Consider the following 14,127-nt stretch of genomic DNA (forward strand, 5'->3'; position numbering starts at 1 on the left):
ATTCATAAACATACACTTTCAACGTGATCAGTTCATTATAAATACAGAGAAAAAAAATGGAAAAACTGTGTCCTGCAATATTTGGAATAATTACATTAGTTTTATTATGTGCTGGAGCCTTCTCTCCCGGATGGTTTGTGGCGGACAATGCTAGCATAAGTGGAATTGCGGGCCATGATACTTCAGGCGGCGTTGAAGTCCACATGGGATTATTCTATCTAGTTGTTGTAGGGAAAGATTATACGACAGCAATAGGATATGGAGATGTTGGTGGATTCGGCCTTTTTAGTATGTACTTATATTCAGAGTTTAAAGTGAAATTAGTGTGAATAGCAATATTTTTATACTCATCAACAGTAAGTTCTGCCACTTTAGCAGAAAACTGGGCATCCCAATTTTTAGTAAAGTGCAATAGTTGATACATATAATGTTATATACTATAGCCAATATAACTAGAAATGCCATTTTGTCATTTTCCGGCTATAAATCCAGTTTAAACAAAAATATCCCCTTCATCGCTAATCAGAAGTTATAGTGTTAGGTACACTTATTCGATTATTAATTTGTTATATAAGATTGAACGATAATAACGTTTAATATCTTATACAGAACACTAAGCGAATAATTCTGAATGAATGAAAAAGATATTTTGTAAATTGTTGCTAAGGCAGTCTTTCCCTGTATTTCAAACTGTAAACACGTGCAATTCTGTAACGGTCTTGTGTATACTGTACTTATTTTATATTTGTCAAAAACTAAATATTGATGATGTTTATATGGCAATAAATATTTGAATCGAATTGAATTGAATTAAACAGTTTCAGTGTCAATTATAAAACAAACAGATTAAATGTAACCCCAAAATTTACGGTGACATCCCATTAGTCCGACAACCATTATTCCGACAGCCCATTTCTCCGACAGCTAACTATTCCGACAGCCCATTACTCCGACAGCCCTTTACCCCGACAGCTCACTATTCTGACAACCCATTACTCCTACAGCCCATTATTCCGACAATGCATTTTTCTTATGTGTATGGATAAATTTTCTCCTAAAAAGACTCCTTTCGCTATAATATTTGTGGTTGTCCGTTTTGATTCCAATTATTCTTTCCATGCGGGATATTTGTCTCAGTATATTGGAGTTAATACACATGCTTATTGCACTTGCTCAGTCCTTACCCTCTTCCCTCTTTTGTTTTACGTGTCTGGGTATTTTATTTGTCTTTATATTTCGTCGTTTGTGTGTCCACTGTCAGTCTGTGATGTTCTAGTTCGCTGTTTATTTTTTTTGTGTCTTGATCTACCTTCTTTCACTAGATCTTCGGTTCCCCTTTCGCGTATCAGGGGAGTGAGGTTGCACCACATTTAACTACATAAATAAACATATCGGAGTTGGATAACACTACCCGCCCTCTTTGGTCGCAACACTTTCTACCCCTTGTTTCACTCATCTGAGTTTTATTTAAATTAATTTTGTCGCAGAAATAAAGGACTAATGTAGAGTCAGTCAAAATGCGAAAAACTAAGAGACAAATACATACCCAGATCCTTAAAATAAGATGACAAATAGGACGAAATATATATATATATATATATATATATATATATATATATATATATATAGAGTCTATAAGAATCTACCAACCAGTAAACTTAATAGGTATTGGATCATCAAAATTGACAATACTACACAAACAGGAAAAATTATATGAGTCTGAAAGATTGTGTAACAATACCGATAAATAGATGGAAAACAAAACACTAAAAAGTGTTGAATATCATTGCACAAAGATGGAAAAACTGAACAGATGATATAAATTATACAATAATTGCAAATATTTCGGCTCAACAAATGGCCTTCTTCGGTGACAAAAGTTTTAACAATAATGAGATATAAAGTATAAGGTGTAAACATAGATCACTAATAATACAGGTAAGTTTTGGTCGATTGATTTTAATCCAAAATCCTGAATATAATAATATAAACACTAGACTGTAAATTTAATTATTTCTTTCTATTGATTCCATCTGGATGGAGGACACCCAGTGTTTTTATCCAAAATCCTTGTGATCGAACAGGATTGTACATGGCAAAATAGGCAAAGAGAAAATCGGGAGAGGTTTTGGATAAAAACACTGGGTGTCCTCCATCCAGATGGAATCAATAGAAAGAAATAATTAAATTTACAGTCTAGTGTTTATATTATTATATTCAGGATTTTGGATTAAAATCAATCGACCAAAACTTACCTGTATTATTAGTGATCTATGTTTACACCTTATACTATATATCTCATTATTGTTAAAACTTTTGTCACCGAAGAAGGCCATTTGTTGAGCCGAAATATTTGCAATTATTGTATAATTTATATCATCTGTTCAGTTTTTCCATCTTTGTGCAATGATATTCAACACTTTTTAGTGTTTTGTTTTCCATCTATTTATCGGTATTGTTACACAATCTTTCAGACTCACATATATATATATAGATATATGTGCTCAGAAAAGATGAGCAATAGGTATCATTTTCGGGAATGTGAATCCACGAAATACGGAGACAGTACACAGCACTTCCAATAGCGATCGATCAGACATAGTTTGAGAGATGACACTCATATATTTGTAGGGATACCGATTTTATATCCCGAGCTTATTTTAAAATCTACAAAAATATGCCTCTTTTATATTGGTTGGTGGAGATGCAGGAGTCAGCAGGACTGATGATTTACAACAAAACTAATAACGAAAAACAAATATGACGGACCTGAACATTTCGACAACTTCTATCTAAATATTCATAAGGAAAAGTGATATCGGGTCGGTGACTTTATATGACATAGAAATATACAGTAAACGCATTTTGACTGCTTAAATAAAACAAGTGCAGTATAAAGGCCAATAACAACTAGTAAAAAATCAACAACTTCCTGTTTACCGAACACTTTTTATATGACAGCCAAGTTGAAAATTTTCGTCACATTTTTCTCAGGAACTACAATACAATGATTTCTGAAATTTTGTTTCAATGTTTATATAAGACAGCTATACTACATGTGATGCTTTTTCAGATTCACAACTTAACAACTTCCGGTTTACCGAAATATTTGGGCGTGGGTATCATCAGTAGCTCGCACCATCACCGGTTGTTTTTGATTTATACGCTCTTTATAGACAATTTAATTTGGAAAATGAAATATTTTTTTCATTTCTTTTCATTATACAGAATCGAATTGAGTATATAAAAAAGTATTCGAACTACCTTAGCCTTATTTTATATATATACGGAGTTATTTCTTCAAATATGTTATTACATATCTAAACGTAATAATACAGACAGACAATTTTTATTTTTACCCTGATACTTGACTTGATAAGTGTCGGACTTATGGGTTGTCGGAGTATTGGGCTGTCGGAGCAATGGGTTGTCGGAGTATTAGGCTGTCTGAGCAATGGGTTGTCGGACTATTGGGTTGTTGGATTAATGGGTTGTCGGAATAATGGCGTGTAACCAAATTTACTAGTGTTAACATTTATTACCAAAATCTGCAGGTTTTGGAAATTAAACTAAATAAAAAAGACCAAGATAGTGCAGCCATTCATATTACCGTACAAAGCAGTCCTAAGGTACCAATTTGATGCAATTAAGATTCCATCAAAACTTCAAAACATCTTCTGAAAATGTTCCTGCACTATTTTTTAGAAAGAATAAAATAATTATTATTTTATTTTATGTAAATCAGATTAACATGTCTTTTATGTTTGTTTCTGAGGCCATCCAGCCATAGGAAGACTACAACTTAAACATAAATCCTACATAATCAGAATGTTGGACTTAATGTTAAATATCGAAAAACGAAAACAGATCAAGGTCATTTAAAAGCGATATGCCCTAAAGAGAAAAAAAAATTTTAACAACGCAGTACATGTATACAATTGATGTTATATTATGAAACATTGAAAAATACTCATTGTATTCATTGATTATAACAATCCTTTAACAATGAAAATTATATAACAATCATTTAACATTGAAAATTAAAAGGACATTAGTCTCGTCTGATCTAGCAAATGAAGTTTATACGATAAAATAAATATGCTATTAGGCGTTGTCAAGACGTCGATATCGTCGGATCAAAACAAATTGTCAATGCGTAGGAAAAAGATATAGTTCCTTACATTTTCTACATTAATTTCATAAAAAAAAAGCCATTTGCCAATGTAATAAAAAGAATAACTAATCGCCGTATTTGAATATCAAAAATAAGACAACTTGTGACCGAACGCCGCTATGGATTAAACTCGTGCTGCGCACTCGTTTAATCCATGCGTCGTTCGGTCACGCGTTGTCGTATTTTTGATATTCAAATACGGCGATTAGTTATACTATAATTATCTCTATACCTTTGTAATTTGGTTTGTGAGAATATATATAAATATGCGCACTCGTTTAATCCATGCGTTGTTCGGTCACGCGTTGTCTTATTTTTGATATTCAAATACGGCGATTAGTTATACTACAATTATCTCTATACCTTTGTAATTTGGTTTGTGAGAATAGATATAAATATGTGACGTTACGTACAATGTTGGTGACGTTTTCTGGCTTAAAACAGAAAGTCTTAAAACTTTGTTCGGTGCTTCTTAAAACTTTGTTCAGTGCTTGAAGCACAAAAATCGTGCTCGGAACATGAAATCCAACTTATTGATTGGTTGATTTTCGAGTACGAGTACAAAAAACTGACTCGAAAGTGTTATGACTGTAAGGCCTGGCCTCACGGTCATAAAACTTTCGAGCATGATTTTTGTACTCAGACTCGAAAATCAACCAATCAAATTGCTGGATTTCAAGTTTCGAGCATGATTTTTGTGCTCCAAGCACTGAGCAAAGTTTTATGCCTTCAAGGCCTGATTTCACTTACTGACACTAAAATCGGCTTTCAATATAAAAAATACAGGGACGATCAAGTGTTATTTTGTGCAAAAAATATTTAAGGCACTTCAGAAATTAAGTTACAGATGGCTTATCGGTTTTAATTCAGTTACGTCAATCAGTTTTCCGAATTCTGACGAGCAAATTTTTTTCGTGTAGACGGGTAACATACCAATGTTGTTCTTCGAGTATTCCTTCTGATTTCGGTACTTATAGGTGTATAAAATATAATAATACTATACTATTTCGAAGAGGAACGTTAGGACTTTAAGATGACATGTGTGTATAACATAAATAACGCAATTTTCGTACCGAGTAGGCATTGAAAGAAGTCAATTTTGACACCAAGGAAAAATATCACTTCCTTACGGCACAAAAGTTCAGAATGCATGTATAGCGAGAGGGATATGTTCTCAAACTGATTACAGGGCATATCCTTTTGTAAAACAAGTTTGGAAAACTCTTTGAAAAAATCCAATGTAAATGAGCGAATGTCGTGAAAACTTCGACATCAATACCAAAAACCTAGCCCAAAGTACACAGCCACAACAACGTTTAAAAAATATTGTTCTATAGAGAAATTATCAACATTGATTAAATATGTGTAAAGCTAGGTTCACACTGCCGATCAGATCAACTCGATCAAGCCCGATCAAGACAAATTACGTGATCGGGAGACTGGTCTGACTCAATCGACATGAATGTTCGGGATAGTCTACCTTGCTCGTCATCGATCTGACTTTCTACCCGAGAGTTTTTGACATGTCAAAAACATTCGAGTAGGGATCGAGAAGCAAGTCACTCGAGAAGAGATCGTGAATTCGTCGAGTAGCGGTCGAATTGATTGGGAAAGGATCGTGTAGAGATCGAGTTTGGTCGGAATACACATTTTACCAATCAGTACTCGATCATTTCGACCTTTGCTCGACTAATGTCTGATCATTTCCAGATTTACTCGACCAATGCCCGATCGTTTCCAGATCACTGCGACTTGTATATTTATATTACTCCAGACCAACTCGACTAATACCCGATCCCTTCGCGACCAAATTCGACCACTCTTCGATCTCTACTCGGCCATAAACGAGAACACTTGATTGCTACCCGATTCTCTAAAAGTGTGTGCAGATCTGATTAACTCTCATAACTATGCTTCCGCAACAATATATTGGCAACATTATTTTTAACTGTACAAAAATTCCTCCATGTACAGTACGTGTCTTTACTTTTGCAAGGAAATGTAACATTTTAAAAGAGAGACAATAGACACCAAAGGAACAATCAAACTCAGAGTTCGAAAACAAACCGACACCGCCATAGCGAAAAACGGTAACCGACGAGAATACAAACAGCAGTCCACATAACATAGAAAACTAAAAACTTAGCAACAACTAACCCAACAAAACCTGGGATGATCTCAGATGTCCGGAAGGGCAGACAATCCTGCAATTTTGGCACCGGCGGATTTTTCAAATATTAAAGTAATTGTGCAATAGTATTTATTGTTAGACTGCTGATGACTAAGTTATCTTTCAAAGTTGGTTTATTAGAACATCAATATCATATTTTACCTGTTTTATGGGCTATTTTCTGTTTTGTCTGTTTTGTCTGTCCTTATTTTCCGTTTGTCCAGAAATGTTTGTAGCATAAAAAAAAGCAGATGTGGTACAATTACCAATAAGACAGCTCTTCACAGAACACCAAATGACACAGAAATTATCAATAACAACTATAGGTCACCTTACAGTAATTCTTTTTTTTTCATTCGAACTTTTTAAAGTAATTTCACACAAAAATGAGACGAAAGACAAATATTTTTTATTTGGTGCGAATTCTTTCTAACAGTAACGATACAAACTGTTCAGCGAGCACAAATTTTGATCATTTGTTTCTAATATACTTTTGCAAGTTTGCATAAACTTTGACAAACTATATACTCCTTGCAAATGCGTCTACTGTTTGCCGTCCGTCGTTTTTTACTTACAAAAGATGCTTTTTTCTAACTTTAACATTAAATCAATTATCTAAACGTGTTCTTGTGTTCTTTCAATTGCTTGTCAAAAACATTGTCTAAAATTACTCAAAATTTCAACCCCCTCTAACTAAACAATACATTTGTTTCTATTTCTGTTACGTTTAGCAAACTATAACAAACGGTACACAACGTTTACCAAACTTTGGTTAGAAAGAAATGCACTCTTGATCTCTTGATAGATATATGTAAAATTGTATACATTTGACAAACAGTACGCTTTTATTTATGAGAAAGCAAGGAAATGGGGATGGTAGTTTATGTATATTGCTATCTAAAATAAGTACTAATCCAGTTACAAATCTCAATTTGTGGTGTCATTTCCAAAAAAGAGCAATTAAACATATCAGTGTCCACTATGAGGAAGTTTTTATAAGCATTAGTTTACTCTTTATTGAGTTAGTACAAGTCTCTCAAACTGCCCACACAGTGGTCGTCGTGTTAGTCACTGCATTACCTAGATTTCTCGGCGCCTGTTGATGTCTGTACCATCTTCTTCGTCTTCTATGCACTCTACAAGCTCCGTCACAGCTATTAACCTGTCTCTCTGAACTCTTACCACCTTGCCAACAAATCCAACTGCTTTATTTCTAAATAGATATTTTAAATGTATGTTTTTACTCGGACCTTCTATTGAATATAACTAAATAAACGGAGAATGTGTCCATGGGACACCAATAATGCCCCAGCTAGCATACATAACTTTATAAAGGGTAATGTTGGGACGTACGTGAGTATGGTACACAAGGTTAACACTTAATGCCCACTCCAAAGCGACAGGAAATAATCAAAGAGCAGATCTATTGCTCTGAGGGATACGATTGCCATTGTTTTCATTGACACATGTATACATGTAGCTAGATAATATTATTTTCGAAACTAATTCAACTTCACATGTAAAATGTAATTTAAGTCTGAATAGTTACAAAATAGCCAATCCCGGATACAAGTGTATGAACAATGTACTTATTGTGTTTTATTTTTGTACTTTCAATTCCAAGTTTACTTTTCACAGCAGTCACTGAGACTCAGAGTGAGAGAAGGTATTCCACTTCGTATCTTATCACCTATTTTCCTACGTTAATTCTAGGAGGAACCCCATTCTTAACTCTTTAAATATTTAATTTCCTTTGGATCATTGGTCATGACTCCTTTCCGTACACATTCCTCGGTTTGAATAGCGACGTTTATCGACAGAACGAGTTAGTTTTTCTCGAGGAAGTACAATACTTTCTCGAGGAAGTACACCACTAATTCATGGTCCCATTGCTTTCTATGGTAAATTCCTCCGTTTCAAGCAGACACACCTCTTTTGTATTAAGTTCAAATAAAGTGGCAATCATTGCATTTCAAAGCAACACTTTATGGTGTCTTGTACTGAAAATATCAACGTACCTTTAATGGCATATAAGAAAGAACTGGTTCCCGGAACTTCGGATGTACCAAAACAGGTTCTTCAGATCTGACAAACAGACAAAATGTACCCTCTTTTTAAAATTTGTTTCATTTTATTTAATATTCAAAATTAAAAGTCCAGAAGTGTTCTACAATGATCACCAGTCCTTCAGCTTTCATTTGATACCAAAAATACCTAAATATTCTACATATTTTGAAAGTCAAGTTACACTCATGCGTCGGAACTATTTTGTGTTAAATATGTACTACTTTCTGGTATGTGGTTTCTGGCGGGGCCCGAATTAGTGGTGTTACACCTCGACGTGTTGTATTGTATTTTGATTCAGAATTGACGGAAGTTACTTCCAGAAGGGAGACAAATCGAAACGATAATATGGAAGACTCCATTTCGCCTGAAGGGGTGTTATAGTTACATCTTTACGAAGTGGACTACTTTTATTTTAATTTAAATGATGCATATGATTTAAAATTATGCAACAACAATAACCCTCAATAGTAGACATACATAGAAAGGATCCCATGAGTTTTAAATTAATCGATTGAGTGGGGAATCCAGAGCAACCATTCAATCTAATACCCCTTGAAGTCAAGAAAACTATACGCATGCGCATAATTACCTTAACAAACCCTGGAGCAAGAACGTATATTAAATGTTAATTAAACGACCTAGATGGTTCTCTATTTCTTTATGGAAGTACAATATCAAATATTAGTTTCATAATGGTGACATATAAGAAAAACTCCACTTCAGTTCTTATATGACAGAAATAGATTTCTCGGAATTCAGAGAACTGTCGCATTTTTATCAAAACTGGGGAATTCCCTCTGATGTGTTTCTTAATTTATAAAAACACTAAATATAAATACTGCTTAATAATTTTGATTTTCCGTGTTGTTAAAAACACGCATATAAGTCAAGGGAAATATCAAACGAAGATTATGAAAAGAACATTATAGGAAAGTTGTTTAAGTCCAATCCCTTTGTTTGTTTTTACCTTTTAAAGCAAGACAATCATAAGAATCTGGGATATTCCTTAATGTTTAGAATAAAACGGTTGACATGAGGGCATGGGCATGAGCCAATGGTATAAGTCTACAGATTGTTTGAAAGCAATCGTATCCCCAAAACAATTCGGACGTTTTTATTCTAAAAATTGCATACCCGACCAATACCCGATTATCCCTAGGACCCATATACGATTAGGTCGATCTGGTCTGGTCGAGATCAGGCTGGTATCGTAAATAGTTGATTTGGTCTAGCTAGTCGAGTAAAGATCGTATAAAGATCGTGAATTGATTGGAATTATCGAATAAGTATTCTTTTTGTTGTCGGGATGGAGTCGGGATGGAGTCTTTAAGGAGTCGTGAATGGTCGAGTTAAGGTCGTGTACAGTCGGATGGCGGTCGTAAACAGGCCCGATCAAGAATTTGGTTGAGCTTGGTCGTGGAAATTTGGATAATCGGGATCATCGAGTTGATCTGATCGGCAGTGTGAACTTTAACCTTTAAGCTAGGTTCACACTGCCGATCAGATCAACTCGATGAAAACTTTTTATTAAGTCAAAAAATGAAGCACGCCTCTAAATCTATAACATTCATTCGGACAGCTATTTCATTTAAAGCATTAAACAAAAAAATAATAAGGTTATGAATCACTAAAGGTCTCCTCACAAAACTTTTAACCAACGTTTTTCCGTTAGGGATTCCGGTGTTGATTATAGAAAACAGCGAAAAATAATGTGTTATGTATTTTAGAACTGAGAAATGAATCCAGTATGATAAATTCCAAATAAAAAAGAAAATATTATATGCTTTGTATTCAATTATATTTTTATCGATTAGTATCGAATATCGATGCGTTGAAAGGGTGTCTACCAAAATGTCACAATGATAGCGTAATTAACTGATAATTTGGACCAAGTCGGGGAAGATTTGATGCTAATCGTAGTTATTCAAAAATGAGACTCAAACTCAAAAATACTAATATGGACATTCAAACTGACAAGTCGAAAATAAACTGACAACGCTATGGCAAAATAAACTGACATTGCCATGGCAAAATAAAGAAAACCAAAACACAAACAGTATACAAAACATAATACAGAAAGCTGAAGACTGAGTCAGAAGAACCTCGCAATAAACTTGTAGTGATCTCAGATGCTACGGAAGGTTAGCAGACCCTGCTCAACATGTGACCCCCGTCATGTTTCTCATGCAAGTATACATCTGGGGATAAGTATTATTCGGTAACTCACATTCGAGGAAAGGAGGACAAGTGCGTGCTACAATGCCTGTAGTGAAACAAGCAACAGTCAGAGGCACTCGTGTTTTATATTGCAATCATCCTAATATACTTTTGACATAAACATAAATTCTGGTTTTTTTTAGGTTTGGGCTTTCTTGAATACCAGATAGAAACTATCCTGGGAATAGTCTTATGTTTAATATCTGTCATACTGACTTTTACCTACAAGAAAGAAGGAACAAATGGTGTTTTGGTCGCTAGTATCATAATGTACATCATAGCAGGTTAGTAGTATAGTGTTTGTCACAGAAAAGGGGGGTTAGTATGGGTATGTGCATCTAAAAATAGACAGCAATATACCGCGTTGATTTCTGAAAATTTAATGCAACACACCAAGAACTCTTGTGGTCGGCTTACTTTTCAATATTTATGATATTGTACCTCGCGACTTATTTTCCTACCATGTATTACTGTATTTCTAAAAACAATATAGGCAATGACCATTTTTAAAAAAGTCTTGAATATTTACTTAAATTTATAGTATCCCTTTCAAATGCATATGTGCGTACTTTTAGGTCATAACAATATCATATATCTTACGGTATAATAGATAATCAAGTTTTAAACGCCAGAAAACATTCCAAAACTATATTTGGACGGAGTTGTCACATTTTTTTAATCATCTATTGAAAAAAATGTATTAGGAAATTGTTTACAAAAGAAAAATACCGCAGGAAGAAAAGTTATGCACTGTCTGTCGGATATAAACTCATTAATTTGGTAAGCGACGTCGTACTATGGAAAATTTTACAAACAAACATATAAAATTAGGCCGTTTGAATTGTTTTATCCATTTGTCATTTCGGGGCCTTTTATAGCTGACTATGTGGTATGGGCTTTGCTCATTGTCGAAGGCCGTACGGTGACCTATAGTAGTTAAATCTGTGTCATTTAGTCTCTTGTGGAGAGTTGTCTCATTGGCAATCTTACCACACTTTTTTTTTATATGTTAGCAGGCATCTGTATCAAATTTCTTCAGTAGCAACATGTATATAGCACTAAATAGCATGTCTTGTTTATGTTAAAACGTGAAACTGTCCGACAAAATTTCAATAAATCGATATAGCATTTTCCAGTATGATTTGACAATTTTTAGATTTTGGCCTTCAAGCCTGAGTGGATTTTGTTTTTAGGTAAAACGGATTTTTCTTTAGAACAGTTTCACAGTTAGTGGGAAAATCTACCTATGAAATAGGTTAAATTCACAAACATTCTGTGTCTGTTTATCCACGTAACATTTAAAACTGTATTGAAAGAGGACAATACCGTCTAGTATCCTTGATCTTTTCACTTGTATCGTTGTCACTACTTCCTCATTTGCACAATTTTCCAGAACTCCTTTGACCGGTTTTCCGGAGTTTTCATTAGAAATAAGAATAAAATTGAGAATGGAAATAGGGAATGTGTCAAAGAGGCAAAAACCCGACCATAGAACAGACAACAACAGAAGGTCACCAATAGGTCTTCAATACAGCGAGAAACTCCCGTACCCGATGGCATCCTTCAGCTTGCCGCTAAACAAATATATATACTTGTTCAGTGATATTGGACTTCATACAAACTCCAAATTATACACAAGAAACTAAAATTAAAAATCTTACAAGACTAACAAAGACCAGAGGCTCCTGACTTGGGACAGGCGCAAAAATGTGGCGGGATTAAACATGTTCTTTGAGATCTCAACCGCATATATAGCTACGATCTTTTGTTTATGTATCTGACTATGAAAATATGATGCCATTAAACATCATAACATTTCTGGTCACTCTATACTATAGCGGCAACATTTAAATTAATATTAAGAATAACATTGGTAATTCTTACTCTGTTTAACTCCGTTTTCTTTTAGTATCTCTGAATAATTTTATGACTATTTTGAATTTTCGGTCTGTGCAGTATTTTGCGGATTGCGTGAAATTTGATTTAGACATCTATTATATTTTTTATATTTATAATAAGAAAAAATCAATTTCTTAATGCCTCTTTATCACACGATGTTTTATTAAGTGGAAACTAAATCAGTTTCATTTGGGGAGGGGTGGGGTGGGGCGTTGTGGGGTGTTGATAATGTTGATAAAACAATGCCACAATAAGTACTTATGCAATCGACGTGTCTTGCTCTGACAAGATATACATGTAATAGATCAAAGCATTTCAACTTTGGAAAGTCATTTTTTCGGTTTCTTTAGATTAATCCTACATATCCAATATATTTTATTTGACTCAAGCAGTTGATATATATACCATGATGCAAATAAGTATACATGCGTCGATCTACTATCTGTGATGTTTAATGTTTGCAAATCCTAACATCCCCTATATGTCAAAGATAACGTTCAGGATAAGCATGAGTGTCCACAAGCAGATATAGCTAATCTAGTAACCGCAGACAGCATTGCTCTTAAATTGTAAATCTCTAATGTCTACTTCGAACCTGAGTTGTATAGTTCACGGTTAATGTCATTATGCTTAAATTCAAATCAATTCTCTCAAGTGAAATAAATTTTATGAAACTAAGGGACACAACTCTTTTAATGCAAACGAAACAAACCGTCAGAACTGAGCTCTTAGTTTTCATGTGTATGACATACATTTTTTAGTGAAGTTTCGAAATTATCATTCTTAGTATAATTGCAGTAAGTGCATCTTCAAATTCTTATCTATTTTTTCAGGAATATCTACAATGGTAGCAGTGGGACGTTTTCTTACCAGTGTGATATTGGTTTCAACTTACTCAAACATAACAATGATCGTTCCATACTCTTTAATTTTGAGTGGTCTTGGCGCTATCTTTTGTGGGATCATAATGATATGTACAAGTTGTATGTACTGCCAGCATAACGCTGCTAGAAGACCAGCCCAAGGGGGTCAGGTGTTTTCAGATGTACCAATGACCGGTTATCCACAAACACAGCCTTATACACAAGGACCGCCGTCATATGGACAACCACAGGACAACAAAGGCTACGGATACAACTACAGTAATAACAGTGGCTTACCTCGTAAAGATTATTAATGTTAATAATTTGTGCGGCAACCAAATATGGAAATAAGTTATTGAAACGTAAAACGATGATAGATTACTTTACAATTAAGGCAAAAACTGTAATATTGTTTTTATAAAAGTTAATGTACATTTTACACCACATACTTTTGATTCAAACTCATATATTTGATCAAATCTGATTTAAATACAGATCATATGGCCAAGCTTTGCTTCAATTGATCTGACAGCAAATCCATTGTACTTTGTGTTTAAGTTACTATTTCGTCAGCCAATGAAATTTCAACCCTCAAATTTTAAAGATGAGTACAATTTCGGCGAAACCAGATGATCCCGAAAGATCTAATGAACTAAAGGTAGAACGGAATGTTTTCAGATAGTAGTAAGCATGGTAAGTAAAGCTTGCACACAGGATCTGTATCTTAATGATATTGA

At 34.3% G+C, this 14,127-nt stretch overlaps 1 long non-coding RNA gene across 1 annotated transcript; it reads left to right on the forward strand.

The window, feature by feature from the left end:
- Positions 1 to 13,925, forward strand: LOC143042049 (uncharacterized). The gene is made up of 3 exons (XR_012967868.1): positions 1 to 288; positions 10,772 to 10,912; positions 13,361 to 13,925. It is a non-coding gene; the product is annotated as an uncharacterized LOC143042049 (long non-coding RNA).
- Positions 13,926 to 14,127: the final 202 nt, after the last annotated feature.

Source organism: Mytilus galloprovincialis, chromosome 8 (genome assembly GCF_965363235.1).
Source record: "Mytilus galloprovincialis chromosome 8, xbMytGall1.hap1.1, whole genome shotgun sequence".
NCBI lineage: Eukaryota > Metazoa > Mollusca > Bivalvia > Mytilida > Mytilidae > Mytilus > Mytilus galloprovincialis.